A 22,033-nucleotide genomic window follows, 5' to 3' on the forward strand; every position below is an offset into this window, starting at 1 on the left:
ACCCACTTAAAATGTTGATATCCAATTCAATATTGAAAAAGCTAGTCTACGGATTAAAAACACTGTGATGGAACTGGCGGTGAGATGAACAGCCAGAGGGGGAAGGTCTGGAAGAACTTCCTTTGCAGCAGTTCGTCGTCTTCTTTTCCCCTTTCAGTAGGGGTTCTGCAAGGCTCGGTGCTTGGCCCATTCTTGTTTTCTTTATACATGTTGTCCTTGGGTAATCTTGTTCAATCTCATTGTCTCCAATATCACCTGTATGCCAATGATACACAATTATATCTTTCATCTCCAGAACTTTCTCCTGATGTTCATGATTGTATCTCGGCATGTCTTTCAGATATCTCAGTTTGGTTGCTTCATCGTCATTTGAAACTTAATATGGCAAAGACTGAATTGCTTGTTTTTCCTCCTAAACCTTCTCCTCATCTCTCATTCTCTCTTACTGTCAATGATGTTACACTTACTCCAGTCAAGGAAGCTCGTAGTCTTGGCTTTATATTTGACTCCTCGCTCTCCTTTATTCCTCATATCGAGGCAATAGCTAAAGCCTGTCGTTTTTTCCTGTATAATATTGCCAGGATTCGATCATTTTTGTCTATCTCTTCTGCCAAGACTCTTGTTCATGCATTGGTTATTTCACGGTTGGACTACTGCAACCTTCTTCTCTCTGGCCTTCCTTCTTCTCACATCAGTTCGCTGGTTTCTGTTCACCACTCTGCTGCTAAGATCATCTTCTTGGCTCGCCGCTCTGACCATGTTACTCCACTTCTGAAATCTCTTCGTTGGCTTCCAATTCACCTCAGAATCCAATATAAACTTCTCCTGTTGACCTACAAAGCTCATCTCTGGAACAACAGCTGCTGGGCTGACATATTTCCTTTCCAGGAACATTGACTTGCACTAAAAATTCGGAAAGCAGGCAATTAATATTATCAACGGTGGAAAGTAAAGGGCATGACATCCGACAGTTTCAGTTCTGTTTCCGTGTTTTAGGGTTGGCCAGAACCAACTGATGATGCATTTTGTCTTGTCTTGTTTTGTCCTCGAGATGTGGCTTCAAATGACTGAATGTTTTGCTCAGATTTCTTTCTTTCTTTCTTTCTTTCTTTCTTTATTTATTTATTTATTTATTACATTTTTATACCGCCCAATAGCCAAAGCTCTCTGGGCGGTTCACAAAAATTAAAACCACAGTAAAACACCCAACAGGTTAAAACACAATTACGAAATACAGTATAAAAAGTGCAACGAGGATAAAACCACACAGCAAAGTTGATATAAGATTAAAATACAGAGTTAAAACAGTAAAATTTAAATTTAAGTTAAAATTAAGTGTTAAAATACTGAGTGAATAAAAAGGTCTTCAGCTGGCGACGAAAGCAGTACAGTGTAGGCGCCAGGCGGACCTCTCTGGGGAGCTCGTTCCACAACCGGGGTGCCACAGCGGAGAAAGCCCTCCTCCTAGTAGCCACCTGCCTCACTTCCTTTGGCAGGGGCTCACGGAGAAGGGTAGTTTGGGTAGTTCCTTGCACACGCTTATTTAGTTCATCTATTATATTAGATTAGAAGCTTGTGGGAGTTCATACAGCTATATTTCATACTGTATGTAGCACCTTGTTTCATTTTAGTTTCTTAATAAAAAGCAATATTAATAATATGACTATTATTGTCATTATTTTAAACACAAACCTCTTAACTGAGAAACTGCAGGGGTGGGGTGAATTTTAAATAAAACTAATCATATAGCTTCACATAAGTCCAGGACCCACAATAAAATGTCACAGATTTGGACTTACAGAACCATCAGGCAAGGAGGGTCATGAGATCCCTTCATATCACTCCTCCCTTGTTTAGCCAGTTTATGATATTAAGATTTATAGCAAAGAAATGACAGAGTACTATAAATCTTTAAAGACCACATTTCGGCAGCAGGGGACTTTCCATTGAGGGGGTGGGGCTTCCAGGGGAATGGGAGGAGTCTCACACTAGTAACCAGAAGTTTAATCCAGCAGGCCTCTTGCACAGAGCCCACAGGGCACTGCCATGGAGTGGGTAGGGCAGAAGATGGCAATAAAGATTGCACAGAATTGGCAGGGATATGTTTAGCATTTAGTGGAGGCTGGTGGCTCTGATATAAATCTGCTTCAGGGCAGTGAATCTGCTTCAGGCCAAACCTGTCAGAACCCTAAAGCACCTTGGATAGCTCCTTAGAGTTCTGGCTGGTTCTGACTGAAACCTGATTCACCACCCACTGACATCAGCACCATCAGCCTCCACTGAGAGCATACGGTAGTGCATGGATGCAAAATCGTGGGCCCACGTGACATATCAATATGGCCCTCTGGGCTTTAGCACCCTTTCCCCTGACTGCCAATTGTTTGGTGGTTTCCTGCCTTTAAAGTGTTTCCCCCCACCACCACCACCACCACTCTGAGGGGTTGACATGCCTCTCCTAAGGCTTAGAGCTTCTTCACATGGGGCTTATATTGTTTGATCAAGATTGGTTAATCTCACGGAAGTTTGCGAGTTCCTTACATTATGTTATTAACCTCCAGGACCCTTCCCACGGTTTATGACCTTTAGCCCGCCATAATAAAGTGTGGGGAAAGTCTGTTTTTCCTCTAGGAAGAGCTTAAGAAGTGCTGTACTTGTTGTGTATTTCCATAATGGTGCTATAGCAGCAGCACCATCTACTGTAAAATGAAACATATACAACTTGCCACGAAAGACAAATGGACCGTGTCAGCCCATGTAAAGAACTGATCTTAATCCTGCAAAGAATCGGGAAGTAGAAGTCCCAGCATAAAAGGCCTGGCATGGTGAAATCCTCAGTTACTGGGCTGGCAGTAAGAGCTTTAACCTAAAATACGCTGGTGTTTACAGCATTTTGGCCCCACCTTTTTGCCTTTCACCCTTTAGCCCCCATCCACCAATGGAACGTGGCCCCTGAGAGCTTCTCTGAAATTGAATTTGGCCTTTGAACTGAAAGATGTAAAACACCCCTGCAGTGGTGGCTTGCAGTACGTTCTGCAACCTCAGTGAAAAAGAGCTGCTGTCCGATATGATTTTAAGGCAGCTTTGAAGACTAGCCTTTTCCGGCAGGCCTACCCAGATCAATGTAAAATCAAGAATTTTTAAGATGTGTTGATTCCCGTACTAATGTTGTTCCCTGCCTCGATCCAAAGGGAGAGGCAGGTAAGAAATAAATATGTTGTTGTTGTTGTTGTTATTTGGCAGTGAGAAGAAGAAAAACATCCACTGGTCCCTTTCACTGTGCATTAGGAAAATGAGAAGCCCTTCTGCCACCTCAATGGCTCTTCAGCACAGAGGGTGCCATGCTCCTACTGAAGCTGTCTTGCTACTGAGCCTGCACGTCTGTTTGTGGGCATCTAGCACTGATAGGCCACTGCTGCTACCACCACTCACTGCCCCGTGGATTATCTGAGTTGTGTTGTTCCTGAAGGCCTCTGCTCTCCCGATCTGCTGGAGGGACGGTGCTGGTGGATGCCCCACAACTTTCTCTGGGACCTCACATTCCTGCAGTATTCCTGGGTGTTGGGAATATTACAACCTCATTTGCAAGTTAGTGGAAGTGGATACATAGGAATTTTGTCCACAGTTAGCCTTAGGATCTCTATAGCCTACAGTGTACTTTCCTCTGATTTCTTCCTTCTGCTCCTCCTCTCCCTTCCCCACCCCTCTCTCTGCCCTCCTCCATTGCTGAGAGCACATGTGTTTGCTCTTTCATGCCTGCCAGTGTTATAGAACACAAGATGGACTGAACAAACTCCTTTTGAAACACTATGCTGCATTTGCATTGTATATGCAAGGATATTTGTGAGTAAAACTGTTTTCTTTCTTTCACTGAAGAAAGGTGTGGCCTCCTTTTTTTGTTCTGAGATAGCCTGTGTGCACATTTATATTAGTTATTTATTACATTTATATACTGCCCCATAGCTGAAGCTCTCTGGGCAGTTTACAAAAGTTTAAAACAGTGAACATTAAAAACAAATATACATAAATTTAAAACTATCAAAAACATAAAAACAGCAATATCCATTTAAAACAACTATTCTGGGGTCAGTATTTATTTATTTATTTATTTATTACATGGGACTAGTAAACACTCATTTTGTGATACCTTTTGTTTTTTCTCTGCTAATTGCCTTTCTAACAGGAGGCATTATTACTAAATACTCCCATCACTTTTGAGATAGCCTTTTGCAGAAAGGATATCAATCGAGCCCTCTCGTATGTTTCTATGTGGGGTATGCTTTTATTTGGCTCGTCTCACCTGTGTCCTTCTACCATCTCTAGTTGTGATAGTCTCTGATGCTTCAGAAGTAGATTGAGGAAATCCTGATAACAGTTAAAGCCAGGGCTTCACCGTGTGGTTCCCTTGGCTCCAGTAAGGTCTGCCTTCTATTTGTTATTGATGCCTGTGTTATCTTTCACTTTGAACAAGTGCAACTCCGATCCAGGTTCCAAGGCCACCTTTGTTTGTACATAGCTTCATGCACACAATGGCACTCCATATTTCCAGGGACGAGTAGCCCCAGTGTTGCTCAATTCATTCACAAGCTCTGCCAAGTGGTGTGTGTTGCCACGTGCACAGTTGACAGGATTGTAGTCAGAGAAGATGCCTTTAGAAAATGCCCGGTGCAGTCTGGGGACCCTGAAAAGGCAGCAATCCCATTTTGATGAACTTTGAGTACTCTTTTTCTTGGTGCAGATCAAATAAACACATAAAAAATATACATTGAGTTTGGACCCCACTCAGCTTTCCTAAACAGCTGGCATACAGAGATGCACAGGAAGGAAAGAAGGAAGGGAACCTCATCTTCCAAGAAATTATTGATTGCCTTCTTTCCCTTGAGTGGCTGTGGGAATATAAAGGAGGGAGGAAGAGACAATGATAACAACAGCAAGAGCAGCAACAGTACCTGCTTTTCAGCCAAAAGAGGTCTCAGAGTGGCTAATATACGATCAATAAAAAGAACAGAGTGCTTACAATCTAAAAGACAACCTGAAAGGAAAGAGGGATGGGGAGGGAAGAGGAGAAAAACTAAACTCAGGCACCAGTCCCTAAAGTTAAATAGCAATTCCTATAATGTCCAGCTGGTATGGAAATGGTTCAGGGAGGAAGCCTGAGATAGCTGGTCTTCCAGCTGAGCTGATGGAGTGGCTGTACTTCCTATTTCCTCTGCTGCAGCCTGGTGGAATATTGTTCTAATATATGCCTAGAAGCAGAGGAGAGTCATAGTGACACTTATGACAATACCAGGACTCATTCTTAAGTCTGACTGTGCCTGGAGAGGATGCTAATTTTTGCTCAGCTGCAATGCATATAGAATATGACAGTCTTTTCCCCAACCTGACACTGCCCAGATGTGTTGGACTAAAACTCCCTTCGTCCCCAGCCTACAGAACACTTGGCTGGAACCTTCCCCTCTGAGGTTCTCTACATAAGCAATTTATCGCACGCTCATGATTGGCCACTCACAGAAGTTTGCTGGTGCTTTACATTGTGCTGTCAACCTCCAGGACGGCTCCCATGCTTTCCTCAGGTAATCTCACTTTTTTAAAAAATAAAATAAATGGAGATAACACAGTATTAAAATTATTATTGGATTAATTCCACCATTAGATAGCACTGTTTCATTTAGTAGAATAACATTGCCCAGAGGGGAAGTTTTCAACTCGAAATCACGTGGTCGCCATTGTTCCCCATCTAAAAGAGCCCATAGTGAACGCCGAAAGACCCGAGCAAAAGAAAGCCTGGTAAGAATGTGGATTTCCTCCTTAATGTAGATTAATGTAACCAAAGAATAGTAAAGGCTGGTGACTCCAGTTGGGTGACAAATCTGCTCCAGGTTTCAGTCAGAACACTAAAAGATTTTGGGGCTTGGCTTCAACACCTTCGATAACTCCTTTAGAGCTCTGACTGATTCTGATTGAAACCTGCAGGGGATTCCCTGCCCCACTGATTTAGAGCTTGCTCCTCTAGACCGCTTTCAATAAGCGATAGTGGTGTCTGGCTGCAGGCTGTTGACAAACGGGAAGTGGCCAGGGCGAGCTGGATCAGAGATTTTGCCTCACCAAGGCCACAGCTAGACCTAAGATTTATCCTGGGATCATCCAGGGTTCGCCCCTGCCTGAGCACTGGATCCCCTGTGTGTCACCTAGATGAACAGGTTTGACCCCCTGGACGATCCAGGGATAAACCTTAGGTCTAGCTATGGCCCAAGCTTTTTTTCTGAAGAAAAGGAGTCACAAACTGACCGGAGCAAGGCCGCAGGTTTTCAAGGATGGTAGCTAAATGAAAAAAAGGAACTCCAGTGGTTGGTTTGAGAATGGGAAATTAAAGATTGTGTAATGTTTAAATGAGTTCTGATGATGTAAAGTATTTCTGATTATTAGATAAACTAGTGTGGTATTAGGTACTTAATTAATTAGAGCAGCAGTTTCTAAATAGTGATTTGTGGGAACTTCTGGGGGCGAATTGTTGGCCTAGTAATAATGTTGGGGAATGATGAAAACATTTTATGAGTTGGGTTTCCCTGGTCATGAGTTGGAACTTGGCATGGTCTGATGGGAGACAATGAGCCATCATGCATCTGCCAATGGGTAAAGTCTGGCAAACCAGTTTAGCCTGGTCTGGCAAGGAGTACACAAGAGACCCAGATAGGAATTTGAATTGGCTGCAGGCTCGCAGTGTGTTTCTCTCTAAACAAGATTTATTTTTTTAATCAGGGTTGGCATATAAGGTGGGGTGTTGGTCTTGTTTTTGCTCTGAAGTGTCAGGCATATAGAAGCAGTTGTAAAGCATGGAATAGTGGAGATTGGGAGTGGGGAATAGTAATGTTAGGCCTTAGCTAGACCTACCTGCTATCCCGTGACAGAAGAGGGAAGATCTTGCGTTGTGTTTAACATGAGATTCCTCTTCTGTCTACACGTGACACGCGACGACCTCAGCAGGAGAGGCTGCCATTTTTTTTTAAAGGACCAGTAGCGCACAAACGCTCGTGCACTAAAGGTAAGTCCTTTTAAAAATTTAAATTATTTCCCCTGCTCCTTGCAAGGAATCACGCAGAGCTGGGTCAACTCGTGGCACCTGGCCACACGTTACGTGGTCTTGGGCTCAGCCCGGGACCGTGGAAAAACCGGGGCCAAAGGGGAGAGCTATATCCCGGAGTGAGGGAGGGATGATCCCTCCCTGTGCCCCAGGATAAAGCCCCGTCTAGCTAAGGCCTTAGTTGCATGTTTCACTACTCAAGTAACACAGGTGGCCATCTAAAGCCAGCCCACTTCACTGCCACCCATAAAACCATTACATCCAGGGTCTAAAATTACTTAGCTGAAACACTGCTCTGGGGCATTGTGGGAAATTAAAATGGAGGATCACAGACCCAGTTGCCTGATGTGGAATGCCCAGGGCATTGATGTCAGCAGTGTGGAGCACTGTTGGGGCATTGGGCCCCCAACAAATGTTCTGGGATGCCAGATGCTGGTGGTGAGGGATGGATTTTAGAAGCCCACTGAAGAAGTTATTCTAATAAGGGTAGGTGAGTGGCAATTCTCTGTCATAAAAATCATATATTGGTTCTGAATTCCACATGGGATGCTACAGGCAGATGCAATTGTTTTAATTTGTCAAGCTATGAACTAAGATAAGATAGATTTGATATAGTCCAAAAACAATGTTTAGCACACAATGGTACCCAGCCTGTTTCTGAGTCTTGGGTGAAGCTTAGAGAATAATTTCTGGTATTGCAGAGAACCGACATGCCAAATCCATGCATATCATCTGGTTTATCTTAAAATTTAACCGTGACATGGAGAGTAGACCAAGATGAATCTTACTTGGACTTCCTCCCTATTCCTCACATATTTATTAATCAGGACAGGATCTACACTACTGCTTTATAATGGTTTATAACAGTAGGGACAACTGTTGGGGCCCAGGACACATTCCATGTATTGTATATCCTGCTTGGTGTAGATCTGGCCCTGATCTTGCAATATTTCTGACACTTGTTTAAAGAAATGTAAGTTGATTAACTATATAGTTGGGGTAGGGGAGACATGTGCATCTTTGTGTCAGTCTGTAAGTCATGATCGTACCCAAGACTTGTTTCCTGCTGCAGGTATACTTTAGAAATGCATGTGCAATAATTGAATATGATTATCTATGTCTGTTTGTACACTCCCTCACCACCACCCTGCAAAAGAGCTTTCTTGGCAGGATATTTGTCATATTTGAACAGCTGCTAACTGTGAGCAAAACCAGCAAGAGCAGTTGCTATCTTATATATAATTCAAAGTCTGGAGTTAGTTGGTCATCCCTTTTTGACTGCCTTCCTGTTGACCGATTCTCATGAAATACATTTCCTTGGCCCTATTCAGAAGACACCATAAACCACAGTGGTTAAAGCATTTTTGTTAACAAAAATGCCTCAACCACCGTAGTTTAAGGTGTCTTCTGAACAGGGCCATTGAAAAGCTCTAGACATGCAGATTCCACAATTAATAATGGTTCCCACTATAATGCAATAAATAAATAAATATATCCATAAAACTTTAAAACACACACCAGTTAAGCTATTTTTTGTAACAAGGTGCTATAAAGTTTTATTTTTAATTTAAAACCCCCAAGTATAATTAAACATAATTAAGATCTGCAACCCTCTTTTCCTCTAATGTTCATTGTCAGACTAGACAAGTTTTTGCATAATGTCAGGGCTGGCCCAAGACATTTTGTTACCTGAAGTGAGAGACAAGATGGCGACTCCTCTATTCCACATATAATACCTGGCTGGACTGGTAGTTGACTCTTTCCTCAATACCGGCAGTGAGACAAAATCCTCCACTATGAAGGCAGCAGGCTAACTTAGGGGGTGAAGAGCAGGCCACATTGCCCACATCTCCAATATCTTGCTGCTGCCCCCCAGCATCTGCTGCCTGAGGTAAGTGCTTCACTCTGCCTTATGGTAGGGCCAACCCTGGTAATGTGATATGAAGAGCTGTCATTCTCAGTCAGATCATTGTCCCATCTGATCTAGTATTTCCTTCTCTGACTGAAAAGGCCCTTCAGGGTGTCAGATAAGGTCCCTGTGATCCTTAAGATGCGAGAGCTTGAATCTAGGACCTTACATAGTCATAGCACATGGTCTCAGACTGATCTATGACCCTGTTCCAGAAAAAAAGACCTTCAGGATAACCTGCATGCCAAGGAGAGTTGCAAGGAAGCGAAATGAGGCAAGAAACATTAAAAGCAGATAGAAACGAGAAAATATTTATGACATCATAGTAGTAACTCTGATGTTGAATTGACTTTCAGGGTCTATTTCTCTAAAGCTGCAGGCATCTTTGACCAGGATGCTGACAGACACAACACACTTTGAAAAATGCACACCTTTCATGGGACTTCTAGATCACAAAGCAGGAAGCCCTTTGATGTAGCACGTTTGCCTAGGGTGACCATATGAAAAGGAGGACAGGGCTCCTGTATCTTTAACAGTTGCATAGAAAAGGGAATTTCAGCAGGTGTCATTTTTATATGTGGAGAACCTGGTGAAATGCCCTCATCATCACCACAGTTAAAGCTTCAGGAGCTGTACTAGAGTGACCAGATTTAAAAGAAGGCAGGGTATCTGCAGCTTTAACTGTTGTGATGAAGAGCAAATTTCACCAGGTTCTTCACATATACAAATGACACCTGCTGAAATTCCCTTTTCAATACAACTGTTAAAGATATAGGAGCCCTGTCCTCCTTTTCATATGGTCACCCTAGTTTGCCAGAGCCAGCTAAAGCCATCTCTTTGTGAATTAACACTTCTGTAGTCCAGGGGTTGGAAAGCCCTTTCAGCCCAAGGGCCAAAATCCAGTTTGGAGAAGCTCTTGGGGGCTGCATTTGGGGGTGGGGAGAATTATAAGGTGACCATATGAAAAGGAGGATAAGGCTCCTATATCTTTAACAGTTGCATAGAAAAGGGAATTCCAGCAGGTGTCATTTGTATGTATGCAGCCCCTGGTGAAATTCCCTCTTCATCACAACAGTCAAATTTGCAGGACCTGCCCTCTTTTGTATCTGGTTGCTCTAGCATAGTTCCTGCACCTTCAACTGTTGTGATGAGGAGGGAATTTCACCAGGTTCTCCATATATACAAATGACACCTGCTGGAATTCCCTTTTTGATACAACTGTTAAAGATACAGGAGTCCTGTCCTCCTTTCCATATGGTCACCCTAAAGATGGAAATGTGGTTCTTTATTCCTTTGTCACTCTGGTTGTCATTGCTCAATCTGTCATTCTGATTGCTTCTTCCCTTGACCACCAGAAGATGCTGTGTTTGTTGCAACTCTCAAGGTGGCCCCTGCATTGTGAGGGTATTACCCCTAAGAGTGTGGTGCAGCTTAGCAACACATTTAAACTTTGTTTATTCCCAATCACCTACTCTGCTTTCGTGTTGTATTATGGAATAATCCTGAAAAAGTCTGAAACTACTCTATTGCAAATAAAGATTTCAACCATTAAAACTCAGCTGTCAGGATTATTTTAGAAAATACAAAGCTGAAGTCCAAATCCAACATAGCAGAAGGTTAAGAAAAATATCCACTTGAAACAAGACATCTGAATAATATTTATTCCAACCGGGAGGAAAGAAAACTGTTCAGCTATATTAAATACTGGGAATCAACTCCAAATCAGACTCATGCAGCTCTATGGATACAGAGGCGATCGGAATATTTAGTATTGAAAAAATAACCTTTCTGAATGAAAGCTCTTCATGAAGTGTGTCTAATCACAATTGATCTGAAGATATTTCATTTGCCACATACCCCATATTCACAGAAATAACATATATATATTCACAAGCAGCTTGACAACTGTGGATGATCTATTATCCCAACATGACAAATATGTCTATAGTTCGTTGAACATTGTCTATAAATGATAGTTGTAAAACACTTTTAGGCTGCAGTCCTATATCCACTTGCCAATGGGGCTTGCATTTGAGTAGACATATATAACATTGCACTACACAAGACTTAAATGTTAAAATATTGCTAAATGCAAAGAAAAAAAATTTGAGATATGATGCCTTCTTGGGTCATCTTAACACAGTGAAATTCCCTTGCAAGCTTGGGTTCAAATTCTATTTCAGTCTCAAACCTACCTTTTGGCCTTGTTAAACTGATGTTTCTGCATTATTGTCAAATGAATGAAATGTATATAAAACACCCTGATACAAACCATTTGTGCTTGCATGCCTATCTGGAAAATCAGCCCTGTGCTTGTCTAGTTACTGCAGTTATAACATACTTTTGCAATTATAAGCTGGCTGGTAAATACAATTTCCCCTAACTTGTAATTAATTGCAATTGATTGTATGCTGCTCCATCTTACTGTTCCTTGTATTGTTTTATATTGCTACTGTAGTTGGAATTGTTTTTAATAGTGTATTTTAAATGTGATTTAAATTTACTACAGTTGAAATGGTTTTCAGTAGTGTATTTAATGTCATGTATAATGTTTATATGGTAAACGCTTAGATATTTTATTATATTAAGCATGTAAGTATTACAAATAAATAAATAAATAAAATTATAAGAATTGATTTGTTGGTCTGGTAAACCTGAATTAAGGGAGGAAGGAATCTAGATACATTTAAGTGATCAACATGTTACAGTTCAATTAAGCCAGCCTTCCCCAACCTGGTGCCCTCCAGATGTGTTGGACTAAACTTCCAGTATCCCCAGCCAGGTTGGGAAAGGCTGAATTAAAACTACAAGTCTATGGACACACTGAACACTGTAAAGAACACTGAACACCTCAATAGGCAGGGCTGTGTGTTAGTTTTGAATTACAGCCTAAGGGTTCCTTTTTTATAAATAATCCTATAAGTTTTTTAAGGCTAACTCCCAAATAAGTGGATTGATTTTTGGATGTTTGGCTTTCTTAACTACTAATGGCTTCAATTTGCATATGTAAACATCAGGAAAGAAAATGTAATAAATGTGAGCAAAACAATTGGCAACGGAAGACAAGTTTGATGCAGGAGCACCCAGGATCCTATGAGAGGTAGTTGTTGTCCTACTGTGCTTCTGTTGACTGTGTACATTCACCCTCCCCACAGTCAGGAGAATCAGGAGAAAGCTCTGTGCCAGGGCTAAGGGAAGTCATTAGTCGCACAGACATCAGGACTCTCTCTTTTAGCTTTAAGTAGTGGTGGCTCACAGAGTTGAAGTGCGGCCATTTTGATTAGCAGGGACTATGATATAATGTGCCATACATTATGATATAATGTGCCATACATTATGATATAATGTGCCACCTTGTTCCCTCTGAGTTTAGCTGCAATCCTCACAGTAGCTGGGGTGGGTGGGCGGGATAGGGGGGAATTGATTTTCCTACCAGCAATGTAGTATTCTGAGTGATCCTTTTTGAAATGCGAAGAATTTTGGGGTGGTTTGTTCTCGAATAGGTAATTGAGACCCATTCACTTTAGGAAAGGCTTGCTCCGGGAGAGGTTGTGGGGAAAAAGGAACGTATTTACATATGTGGTGGCAATGCAAATATGTACAAAGATTATGGATGATGGTGTTTTCAGAAATTGAAGAAATAGTGGGAATGAAAATAGAACAAACACCAAAGATTGCATTGCTGTCACTATTTGAAGATATAAAGTGTGGAAAAGGAACTATAGAGCTGATATCGAGTTTGCTGGTTGCAGCACGATTGATGGTAGCTAGGAACTGGAAGGTTCAAGGGGAATATTCTATAGAAGAATGGTATAAAGAAGTATGGGATATAGCCATGAATGATAAATTGACATGTAATATTAAGTGGAGAAAAGGCGTAACTAAAATAAACGAGTTTGAAGGAATCTGGAAACAGTTCCTAATATTTGTGTTTATTAAGGGAAGTGGGAAACCGCCAGCAGAAGAAACGATTAGATTTTGGACTCAGGAATGATCCCGAGGTGGGGGGTGCACTTTTATGTTAAGAATGATGATGTTGTAGTATGATAAGGTATATGTAATAGTTATTCAACATATGTACTCAACATTTATTCAATATGTATGCAGCAGTTGTTTGATGTTTTTCTGTTTTTCTTTCTGTTATCATTATTATTATGGTAATGTTTTATGTATGTTTATATAGGTAGAAAATAAATAAAAATTATTAAAAAAAAAAGGAAAGGCTTGCTCTGAGTTTGTTGCTAGAACTGGTTTGTTAACTTTGAGATAAACTGTTTCTTCTTGGTACTAGGGACTCTCCTTGGAGGTGTGGTGATGGGGACTGTCATGATGAGTGCCTGCACTTTAAAATGTACCACTGAATGCAAGTTAGTAAAGCAGTAATTTGGAAAGTGCTGTCATTTTTATTTATATAAAAAATTATATAAATTATTTATATAAAAATGAGTATATAAATTGTGCACACGTATTAACATTGTCAAAATCTCTTTTTTTGATGACAGATTTCCAGTAATTCTGTAAATATAAGTATTCCTAGTAAGAATTACATTACAAACTGGCAGTATTCCTTAGTATGGGGATTTTCCTGGAATATATTGAGCATGGATTACCATCTGTAATTCTTTCACATAGATACATGTTGGTAATTGGTTATGTGCTCAATTCTTTAATTGGCACATTGTTAGCCTCAGGGCCTGACACATCTAATACGTTCAAGCACAGACTATTTCATTTCTGTTTACCAACCTCTTCCCCCATTGGGATTATTGCAACAATGTCATAATTTTAAAAAGCAGGTTGCTAAATTAATGCAATGTTTACATTTGTTTGTAGTCTTTGTAGGCCTCCTCACTCAGATCTTGAGGAATACTACAGTATCTGCCTCCTGAGGAATCTGTATAACGACCAAGTAGCAACGGTAAGAACAGACCACGGAACAACGGACTGGTTTAAGATTGGGAAAGGAGTACGGCAGGGTTGTATACTCTCACCCTAACTATTCAACTTATACGCAGAACACATCATGCAATGTGCTGGGCTTGATGAATCCAAGGCTGGAGTTAAAATCACGGGAAGAAACATTAACAATCTCAGATATGCAGATGATACTACTTTGATGGATGAAAGTGAGGAGGAGCTGAGGAGCCTTATGGCGAAGGTGAAAGTGCAAAAGCTGGGTTGCAGTTAAACCTCAACAAAACCAAGATTGTGGCAACCAGCTTGATTGATAACTGGCAAATAGAGGGAGAAAATGTGGAGGCAGTGACAGACTTTGTATTTCTGGGCAGAAAGATTACAGCAGATGCTGTCTGCAGCTAGGAAATCAGAAGGATTTCTGATTCTGAAGGACTTCTTGGGAGGAGAGCAATGACAAATCTTGATAAAATAGTTCAGAGCAGAGACACCACACTGACAACAAAGGTCCACATAGTTAAAGCAATGGTATTCCCCGTAGTAACCTATGGCTGCGAGAACTGGACCATAAGGAAGGCCGAGTGAAGGAAGATAGATGCTTTTGAACTGTGGTGCTGGAGGAAAATTCTGAGAGTGCCTTGGACTGCAAGAAGATCAAACCAGACCATACTCCAGGAAATAAAGCCAGACTGCTCACTTGAGGGAATGGTATTAAAGGCAAAACTGAAGTACTTTGGCCACATAATGAGAAGACAGGATACCCTGGAGAAGAGGCGGATGCTAGGGAAAGTGGAAGGCAAAAGGAAGGGGGGGCGACCAAGGGCAAGATGGATGGATGATACTCTGGAGGTGACGGACTCAACCTTGGGGGAGCTAGGGGTGGCGACGGCCAACAGAAAGCTCTGGTGTGGGCTGGTCCATGAAGTCACGAAGAGTTGGAAGCGACTGAACGAATAAACAACAACAAACATCAGATATACTCTCACCAAAGAAGTATATAGTAGTGACATTTCAAATATGTTGTCCATACCAGCCTTAGACTTCATGCACCCTTTCAGCTTTAGTGAACGTTCTTTTGCATCTCAATCATAACCCTGTTTACTCAGAAGTAAGTCCTATAGAGTCCAATGGGACCTACTGCTGGGTCACTGTAGCCACGTACAGCACTCCAATGTAAGTTTATTCAGAAATAGGTTCCATTATATTCAAAGGAGCCTATTCCTACGTAAGTGTGTATAGGAGTGCAACCTTAGTTTATTCATGTTCAATCAAATCCTGTTTCGTAGACTTATGTGAATCTCATATGAAGGGCAAAGAAAATGGGGATCATGCCCACTTCCTTCTTTGGCACACTTTCTCACCATCTGAACAAACAGGCCAGAGCGGCTTATTGAAGTGTACATAGTACAATTTAAACGTCAGGATACACTTTAACAGAGTGGATAATTAATTTGATCTGTTTTTACAGCAATGCAAAAATATACTGCCTGTGAACAGAGCACTCAAAATCTGGAAGTCTGTAGGCATAATTACTTAATAATATTATGTTGCTATAATTTGATATATTTTTATATGGCTTGTGTAGTTATGGACTCCACTCTATTAAAGTTTATGCCATAATAAATAGTTTATCTTCAAGGTGCCACAAGACTGTTCTTTTTGCTGCAACACACTAATACAGCTGCCCCTCTGGAAACTATTTAATGAAATTGTATAGACTTTTACTGTGAAATCCTATACATGTCTATTCAGAAGTAAATACCACCAAGTTACATGGCTTTACTCCCAGGTTAGCGGTTACAGGATTATAGCTATAGCAATCCTTTATACATCTACTTAGTAAGACCTGTTGATTTGAATGTGGGTCATTCCCAGATAGGTATATATGGGATTTCAGCCTGAGTTGTGTGAAGTCCATGATTGCTGGGAAGACAAAAACAAAACAAAAAACCACCCCTTTGAGCTCCTTGGAAATGACGCTGGGATACAAATGTAATAAATAAATGATTTAAAAAAGCACACTGTTTAATCTTTAATGTTGCAATATGAATCCTTATAATGTTTCTGTTTTAAACATGGATTTAGAAACAGGATCTTTGCGAGTACCAATATTAAACAAAAATAGCCAATCTAAATTTTATTGGCTGCACTTCTGCTGTGAGTAAATAATTAGTGAGTGTATCACAGAACAGGGAATTCTAGGTCAAGGGCAGGAGCCAGGATAGTGTGAGTGTGGTCGGGTGGCCAACCTGTTGGACCTTGACCAGGGAAATGTAGCTTCTCTTTTTATTCTGGGTGATGATTTCTTTATTCATACTTCTCTGCAAAATGGTAAAGCTGTGAAAAAGAAGACCCCACCAATTAACTTGTACTAATACTTTAAAAAATCCTTTTGGAGTTACAAAAGGAATATGTGAAATGATTAAAAACAACAGCAACTTAATTTTTAAAAATTAATATTCCAATTTGAATTGCCATTATTATATTGCCACACATAACCATTTCCTTCCCAAGTCAGCTATCCTATAGTTGACACCTCAGGCGATAGTAAGGCTGACTGAGATAACATCCTTATTACCCTCCTCTCCCTGAAACAACAAGGCCCTTGCAGTGGGCTGCTTTATGTGCAGGCATGCACGTAGCTTCAGACTGAGCATCAGCGGAGGCAGACGCTTTGGGGAAGACAATCCCAGGCTCCTGTCCTAATGGAAAGAAGGGCCGAATGCAACACACACAGTAACGCTTCGGGGCGGCGTGGGGTGAAGCGGCGTCAGCAACAACGAGGGCTTGAACGTGCCCCGCCGCACATGCACCGAGACTCCTGCTCACCCCGCCCCCTCCCCAAAGCGCCATCTCCACGTCCATTTCCACCCGGAGGCCTCCTGTCACCATGCAAAGAGCGCCGAGGCTCCCAACGCAACATGGACAGAGGCAGCGCCGCCTCCCTATTGGCAGGCGCTTTCTCCGCCCTGGCTTCTCATTGGACAGGACGCGAAACCCACGAGCCCAGCACGCTCCCCGCGGCCTGGCACTGCTCTGCTCTCGCTAATCCCGAGCCAACGTTCCAGCCGAGGAAGGCGGCTCCTTCGGCCCAACCAATCGGCGCCGGGCAGGGGGAGGAGTTGAGTGCCGGGCCTCAAGCCGAGAGGGGCAGGCGAGTTAGTAAACAAGCGCCGCACCTCGTGGTGCCACGGGGCGGGTGTCGGTGGCGTGGTGGTCGTCGGGGCAGGCAGCGGCAGCGAGGTAAGGCGAGGCAGCGTTGCTAACGGACAGCGCGGCGTGGGGCCCTGGCTAGGAATGACGGGAAAGGTCCCTCAGCCCCCGAGAGCGTGCTTCTGCCCGCTGCTGCGTTTTGCAGGGGGGTGGGGAATGGTGTCCTGCAATCCGGGCGAGGAAAGGGAAGCGAGGTTTGGGCCGCATGGTGTGTGAGGGAGTTATCTTCCCCTTCCTCGGTTGCTGCTCCGCGCCAGGGCATTGGGAGGAACGTCCTGGTGAGAATGTTTGGGGTGGGCAGGAGATAAAGAGGCGTTTCCTATGAATTGCCTCGGGTCTGGTTCAGAAGCCTTCATCCTACCTGGAGCTCCCCAGACGCTTTGGACTACAAACCCCTCCCCCATTCCTCCAGCCTGCATGGCTGGGGGATTATGGTCGCTGTAGTCCAACGGGTCTGAAGGGCACCAAGGTCCCATTGTTTCTCCTGCAGGATGTGTGAGGGAGAGAAGGTTGAATTACCTTGGGTCTGGTTCAGAAGCCTTTCCTCCAATTTGGGACCCTCCAGATATGTTGGACTACAGCTCCCATAATTCCTTAGCCAGCATGGCTGGCGATTATGGGGTTGAAGTCCAACACGTCTGAGGGTACCAGGATCCGGTTGTTTCTCCTGCAGGATGTGTGAGCCAGGGTTGGTGGCTCTCCCTGCATGCTGAAACTTAGCCCATTGGCTCTTCAGCTGCTCTTCCAGCCACACTGTCCTGTTCTTTCCACCCGCCTATGCTTGTCTATGGGTGAGGCGAAGGCTGCGATCCGCGTTTAATGGTGGTCTGTAGTAGGTACTGGATCAATGAGGTGGCTGTTATTTTGGGTTAATTACCATAGAGCGGAATGGCAATAGTTTGCGTGGGAGCCCCTTTTTCGAGCGTTGAAGCTAGAGCAGAAAACGGAGGCGTGGTGAGCCTTCATGCTGCTCTTCCTTCTCTGCAGCTGCTGCTGTAGCTCTCTATGCTCCCTGCTGTGTACATCATACCAAGCTGCTCCCCGCCCCCCTACCTTAGCATTCTAGTTTTTTAGGGCCCTCTCTTCAGTTGCTTAAAATATTTGAAAATGTGTATCTAACCCACTGGCTGTCAAATTGAAAGATCTAGATGAAAGCTGCTATTCAGCATTTTATGCTAACCAAGTAAACTCTTCGAAAGCAGTTAGTGGGAACAAAAGAAGGCAAAACCACTAGATCTTGAGGCTGAAGCAGTGGAGGCTAGTAAATGGGGTGGTGATGAAATTCACTTTGAAGTCATCTTCCAAAAAACATTAGTGGTTTTTTTTTAAAGCTGCATGCTTTATGGCAGGAGTTTCAAAATGCAAAAAGAAACAACATATTTCCCCAGAAACATATGGAATCACTTCCCGTCTTTTAATAGTATCCTTCCAGCTTTTGGTCTTTTCCCATCTCCTTATTTTTATAGACAGATACCTTTTCTTTGAGATTTTTTCGATACTGATCCTGTGAAAATTGTTTTAAGGCACTCCTGTGTGTGTGTAATGATTTGCATTTGTTAGATTTCTGTGTGTAGCATTTGCCTTCATCCTAACGATAACATGACCTGTGATGTGCAGTAAAGTAAGGCAATCCTCTTTCCAGTCTGCCTGATTAACCTTGCCTTGCTCCTCAGGTTACCTGGCTTTGTACTATTGACCCAGTGAGTGGCATGTGTATGTGTTTATAATATGGATTCCTGGGATAGGAAAATAGAGATTCTTTCCTGCCCTCAAATCAGGTTTCTGGTATAAATTTTATCTAAATGAAGCAAGGCGCATATTTCTTGTTTGAAGACCTGGTGGAGAAATTCAGACCACAAAACGCACAGGTTTTTTTCTGTATTAATGATGAATAAATGAAGCTATAGCTCCTATCTGTTGCCTGTTGTATACAGTGTTGCAGGATCTACACTACTGCTTATAAAGGTTTATAAGGGTTATGCCAACTGTTCAGGCCCAGGACACATTACATATACTGTTTTCATAACGTTTTTAAAGTGTTATATCCTGCAGTTGTCAAAACCATTATAAATCACTATAAGCAGTAGTGTAGATCCTGCCCAGGTCTGCTTGTATTAGAGTCTAGATGCAAAGTTATTCCTTACAGTGATTAGGGCTGACATGACTCTAAAGAGCTGTGAATCAGATTTCTTTGGCTTGGCCAACATTGCATCTGTCTTGTAGGCACTCAATTTACTTAATATTTAGCATTCCTCTTCCTGAAAATCCTGGATCTTAAAGCAAGTCTAATTGAAAAAGGGAGATGGTTTCTTTTGTCTCAAGGATTGCCATTCTGCAAGCTAGCTTTTCAGTCTTCATGTAACTGTGTGTGTGCAGAACTGGGCTCTGCTCACCTGCCTTGCAAATAAGTATGCAAATGTTACTAGCCCTCAAATATTTTATTTATATCTTAAAAAAACAAAACCTTGAAGCATTTCTTTATTAGTCTACCTGCCCCAAATACTTATGCTTCTCTTTTGTTATATGTCAAAGGCCTGGGGGGAAAAAAAGAACTGTCTCTCAAGTAACACAAAAGCCTCCTTAACTGATCTCTTGGAGGTGATCTAAAATAAATCTATTAGCCTTTAAGGTGCCACTAGAGGTGATTGATACTTGGTGCAATAGACCAAACTGAGGTCATATTTTCAAGTGTAGTGTTAACCTTTTGGAGGTATTGCTGGGGGGAAAAACTGGTGCCCACCTGTCTTCTATGATCTGCTTCAAAGGTAATGCTTCAGGTTCCCTCTTCTTCGAAGATTAGAAGGTGGCAATCAATGGCTTGATTCACACAACACACTAAGCTAACCTGTATGGGTTGTTGTTGAACTGTTGGTTATTGTGTTTTGTGAACACAGCATGTTTTTCCACAGGGGTTGCTCATTAATTATACAGTGTAGCTTGTTAACGACCCTGAGCAACCCAGCAACAATGCTTCAAGGTTTTATTGTTTGAGAAAAATAAACTAGTTGATGCAAGCCCAAGTATCATAATTGCTACTGTTTGTGCCACTTTTGTAAGAGCTTTGTATGTCAAATTGTTGCATATAAATACTTAAAAAGACTGCATGGATGAATAAGTAAACAAAAATGGGCTGATTGTCAGTGGCATGAATTAACCAAATCTGCACTTTCCGAACCAGAATGCAGTGTGATGCAGCGATATTCAGACTTTCCAGAATTTTGTGATGCAGTTTGCAAATCTCCAAAAAAAATGAGGACAATGTGTATTAAGGGGGGAAAGTGTGCACAAACAAGCATATATTAGGTAAAAGATGTACACATTTATATATATTGAGCACAAAAGTACATTACATTAGGGCACATCATTTCTTAAAAATGGGTATATTTAGAATTGTACCTAAAATGCAGATATTTAGAAAATTGTGCACCAAAATAAGTACATTTAGATAAATTTGCACAAAAATGAGTGTATTTAGATACATGTACACAAATATGTCCATGTATTTGTGTAGAATTTGAAGAAAATTGCAAATTGGTACAGGAAGGGGCCACAAACTAGGAAAAATGAGAAACTGGAAGACTCAAATTTGAGAGATTCATCCTTCCCTAAAATGAGCAAGTTCAAGAATTCAGATTTTTCTGCTTCATTGATGTTCATTCATTAGCCATGACAGTCAAGTGGAACTTCCTACATACATAGGCTGTATGTCTCTGAATACCAGCTTCTGAGAACAAACAGGAGACAGCCCTCACTTTCACCTTGTGACCATTTTAATGAGGGACCTGGCCACATGCCATTGCAGGTTGAGTGCTGCTGCACCTTGCTTTAGTCAAAAAGAATTGTGGAGAGCATGCAAACTTTGGAAAGCAAAGATTATTTGTGTCAGGAAGAGGAAATGATCTTGTGGTTTGAGATTTCTTGTCCTTGACCTAAGAAATATCAGTCTTGCTAATGCTTCTTTAAAAAAAATTTTTTTTCCCTTTGGATCACTTTATAAACACCGCTGATAGAGTTGAGCTACCCTTACAAGGCGTAATGAGCATAAACATAAATTTGACTCACCACCATTGAGAGCAGTGACCCTGGCAACCTTGAAAATCTAGATAAAAATGCATTGGTAATTATCTTATTCTGTTTAGGAACATGAGTAAAAAAATAATGCCTTTTGAGGGCTCTTACTTAAAATAAATAAATGAAGATGAATAATGGGGTGGTGCTTTTTTAATCTTAAAATAAAGTGATGAAATAAGAATTCTTTATTTCTCTTCTTGTAATCACATAAGTTGTTTTCCCCGTTTTAGTCCCAGCTTACTATATTTTTTCACATTGTGGTGATGGATCATGTGTGTGTATATATAAATATAAAAGCAGATGCTTTTCTGTTGCATGTACTATAGCAGGGGATCACTTTGTTTGCAATATTTAAAAGACTAAAAATAGGTCTTGAATTTTAACAGCAATAAGAATTTATTTTGGCCTGCTCCTCTCCAAAAGAAGCAATGTATAGGCAGGTGGTACTGGGATATTATTTCGTATCATGCTTGACAGATTGAAGAGCTTGGTGTTTCTCTATTTTAGTTCTTGTTGTCGAGTTAGTAGAGAATGAAGATGGAAAAATATGAAGCAGTGCTGTTTATAGTTCCTCATTGTCATTCCCCAATTTTGCTGACTAATAAGCTTCTTCCTACAAAAATATCTTTATGCATTTGATTTACTGTAGAAAATATCTGTGGCATGAGTATAATGTATAAGACACTCAAATGATCCTTTAGTATTACTGTTTAGCCATACACAACATAATATTTGCTTTGCTAAAAATATTAGTTGCAGTCATTTGTCAGTTTTATTTGCACGTTTCTGAAGTCACTAGATACCATAGTTTCTATTTTACTGGTTGGGAAGAGATCCATATAAGGAGA

The 22,033-nt window shown here is 41.6% G+C and overlaps 1 protein-coding gene across 1 annotated transcript in view; it reads left to right on the forward strand.

Moving 5' to 3' along the window:
• The first annotated feature begins 17,041 nt into the window (after positions 1–17,041).
• Positions 17,042–22,033, forward strand: part of COQ8A (coenzyme Q8A) — a 72,035-nt gene continuing 67,043 nt past the window's right edge. The window contains exon 1 of the mRNA XM_063124147.1: positions 17,042–17,144. The gene's annotated coding sequence lies outside the window, so the exon portion shown is untranslated. The remainder of the gene's footprint in view (positions 17,145–22,033) is intronic.

This window comes from Elgaria multicarinata, chromosome 4 (genome assembly GCF_023053635.1).
Source record: "Elgaria multicarinata webbii isolate HBS135686 ecotype San Diego chromosome 4, rElgMul1.1.pri, whole genome shotgun sequence".
NCBI lineage: Eukaryota > Metazoa > Chordata > Lepidosauria > Squamata > Anguidae > Elgaria > Elgaria multicarinata.